General features: G+C 48.9%; 1 pseudogene; it reads left to right on the top strand.

Annotated features, from left to right (window-relative positions):
- Positions 1 to 527: 527 nt before the first annotated feature.
- LOC136132142 (eukaryotic translation initiation factor 4E type 2 pseudogene) lies at positions 528 to 1252 on the top strand (annotated as a pseudogene).
- The last annotated feature ends 2072 nt before the right edge of the window (positions 1253 to 3324 follow it).

Here is a 3324-nt window from a genome sequence, read left to right as displayed (position 1 = left end):
AATGAGCACTTGAAAATTATCAATATTCCTTTACATTTAGGAACACTTTGAGTGCTCTGAGTGAATTAACGAGAGGGAGTAAAGAGCTAGGTAAATATGTAAAGTCCATTCTGCAGTTAGTTTTCCAGAGGGATGCTCAGTTATATAAGGAAGGGAGCAAAGGTTAGAGAGCTAGAGTCCAGGTGATTCTACCCGGAAGGTTTTCCCAGAGCAGTGGGGAAGAAGAAGAATGCCTTACTCTCTGGACTGGCTAGAAATGCCCTGGCCTGGCGCTTCCCTGGCGTGAGGAGTGTCACCATCCCTCCCTGCTGTTCCCCTTCCCACCCTTGCCCTTTCATAATTCCCAAGGAACCTGAAGCCCTCAAGCCAGGCAGGCTCACTGAGGCTCTGTGTATCTCCCACGATCTTCTCTGACACATGGAAGAAGAAGGAATATTTCTGAGTTCGATGATTTGCTTCTAGTTCATTTAAGGGTCAACAGCCAAAGGTGGAAAAGGGATGTAAAGACTAGATCCAGGTGAGGCAGTGGCGACGGCGGCAGCGAGAGGATGAACAACAAGTTCGACGCATTGAAAGATGACGACAGTGGGGACCATGATCAGAACGAAGAAAACAGCACACAGAAAGATGGTGAGAAGGAAAAAACGGAAGGAGACTAGGCTCAGAGCAGCAGCAAGAGGAAGGCTGTTGTCCCTGGGCCAGCAGAGCACCCCCTGCAGTATAACTACACTCTCTGGTATTCCAGGAGAACCCCTGGCCGTCCCAGCAGCTCACAGAGCTACGAACAGAATATCAAACAGATTGGCATCTTTGCCTCTGTGGAGCAGTTCTGGAGGTTTTACAGCCACATGGTACGGCCCGGGGACCTGACAGGCCGCAGTGACTTCCATCTCTTCAAAGAAGAATTAAACCCATGTGGGAGGATGATGCAAATAAAAATAGTGGCAAGTGGATTATTCGGCCGTGGAAGGGCTTGGCATCCTGTTGCTGGGAGACTCTCATCCTGACCATGTTGGGGGAACAGTCCATGGTTGGGGAGGAGATCTGTGGGGCTGTGGTCTCTGTCCGGTTTCAGCAGGACATTATTTCAATATGGAATAAGAATGACAGCGACCAAGCCACCACAGCCCGCATCTGAGATACACTTCGGCGAGTGCTCAACCTACCTCCCAACACCATTATGGAATATAAAACCCACACCGACAGCATCGAGGGTAATTCAAGCTTTCGAAATACAAAAATCACATTGTGAAAGTACACAAGCTGGCAATAATCCTTTTCTGTACGTGTGTTTGTCCGGAACGGATGGGAGGTCTCCGGCTGGCCCTTCCGTCTGCTCACTGAGGGGACGTCCCTGAGCCTCGTGCTCCCCTTTTGCACTCATTCCTGGAGGACGGATTCCGCTAGACACCCTCCAGCATCGCTGACTTTATAAAGTGGAAAAAATGGAAAACGTGACTTTGCAATAGACAAACTTTTTTTTAATGGGGTTCTGTGGCGGGAGTTCAGCCTTTCCTTGTGCTATGTGCTGTCCATATGCCTCCCGGGCACCCTGTCGTGCTCTCCTCTGCTGTACGAAGGGTGTCGTGACCACGTGTACTGGCCAGAGCTGTCGACTGAGCGTGATCAGTATTATGAATGTCTGTGCATCCAGGAAAAGCTTTTCGTTGGAGAGTCCCGGAATAGCTATCAGTGCTGTCTTCTAGATCTGCCATTAAATTATTGGGACACTTTGTTTAAAAAAAAAAAAAGACTAGATCTAAACATTGTTAAGGTAGAAAACTGGTACTTTGAGAGTCTGCATGTCTGCATTCAAGGGTAGAAATGGAAATTTACCTTTGGGGCACCCTAGTCATTTTTGAAGAAACGGTTAGGTGGCCCTTCCTCCATGATGCTGCCCAGTATAGCAGCAGGTGACCTTGTTTTCCCCTTTTGGAATACCTGGGAGGTGCATTTTGTTCATTGCTGTATCTGTAGCACCAAGAGCTGTGCCTGGTGCAAAACAGATAACTATCTGTGGGAATGAATGAATGTGTGGTCAGTGGAGGTAATTCTCTTAGGCCGCCAAGGTGTGAGGGCTGGGAAGCACGTCTGAGAACCCTGCTGGGGAGCTTGACATGCACTTTTTGAGAAGTTATATAATTAATAGTGACCGGAAGGAGTTGAAATAGCACTCTTGGCACCACAGTTACCTTAGGCACTTATGGCTTGACCTGAGGCCCTTGCAGTCTGTCACACTGTTTCCATTGAAAATGCATCTGAGTCCCAAGAATTGGCTTATAAGTGACCTTGGGAAATACAAACCAATCTTAGTGGAAACCTGCCTGAAACTCTGGTTCAGCTGTGGCTGTTTAGTAATATGTCCACAAATAAGGCACTGCTGGGAAAGCCACTGGCCTTTATTCTTGTGCTTTGTTCCTAGCAGGAAGCGTTGGTGTAGCATCAGGAATGTAGACTTGGACTTCGTCGACCACTTGGCAGCGGTGACATTTTCCTAAGTGTCCCAAGAAGACCAGAGGATCTTAAATGGGCCAGGGAGAGGTCCTTCCAGGTATGTTAATATCGTAGATGCTCTGGCTGAGCAGGGTGTGACTCAGAAACATCCGAGTGGCCACCAGCAGTCACGAGTTTCAGTAAGATGCAGATGAACCAGAGAAAATCAGGGTGACATCACAGAAGATCCTAAGGTTTGACATGAGGCTGGTTGATCAGCTCTGAGAGATGGCTGGCCTATCACACACAGCAAATAGCATTATTGCATAATGATGCAGGTTTGAAGGGACATTCTCCATGTAGGCTCATTTAGGCACCCCAGCTTGTTCTCCTGGAGGTTGGGGTTTGTGAGAGGCAGGCAGTCTCAGATGGCATCTGTGCTGAGGCCACAGATATCCAGGCAGAAGCCTGGCACCTTGTTCTTCTGCATGAGGACCCTGGGGCCTCAGGGGAAGGTGGAGAGTCTAAGGCCTTCTGGCCATAAGACAGTGCCACCCTGCTGATGGAGGGGCTGATATCAGCTCGGAGAGAAATCCAGACTGACTGCTCAGATGTACTTCCTGGAACATGAAGAAGGGGCTAGCAGGTCTTGGCAGGGCATAAGGACAGTGTTGTAATATACTAAGCAAGAGAGAGATTTTTAAGTAGTAGGAGAGGTTATGCAATCTCCACCAGGATGTGGGGAATCAAGGTAGGGTGAGGGGCAGCACTGACCTCTTCAATAAAGGCAGTATCAGTGGTCACTGTGTCCCCGATCAGGGGCTCCTCTGCTAGTGTCCGGTTGCAGTGACACTTGTAGCCTCTTGTGTGGGGAGGGAGAAAGCCATGAAG

Source organism: Phocoena phocoena, chromosome 1, assembly GCF_963924675.1.
Source record: "Phocoena phocoena chromosome 1, mPhoPho1.1, whole genome shotgun sequence".
Taxonomy (NCBI): Eukaryota; Metazoa; Chordata; class Mammalia; order Artiodactyla; family Phocoenidae; genus Phocoena; species Phocoena phocoena.
The sequence above is the reverse complement of the archived record's forward strand: the minus strand, read 5'-3'. Positions and strand labels throughout refer to the sequence as shown.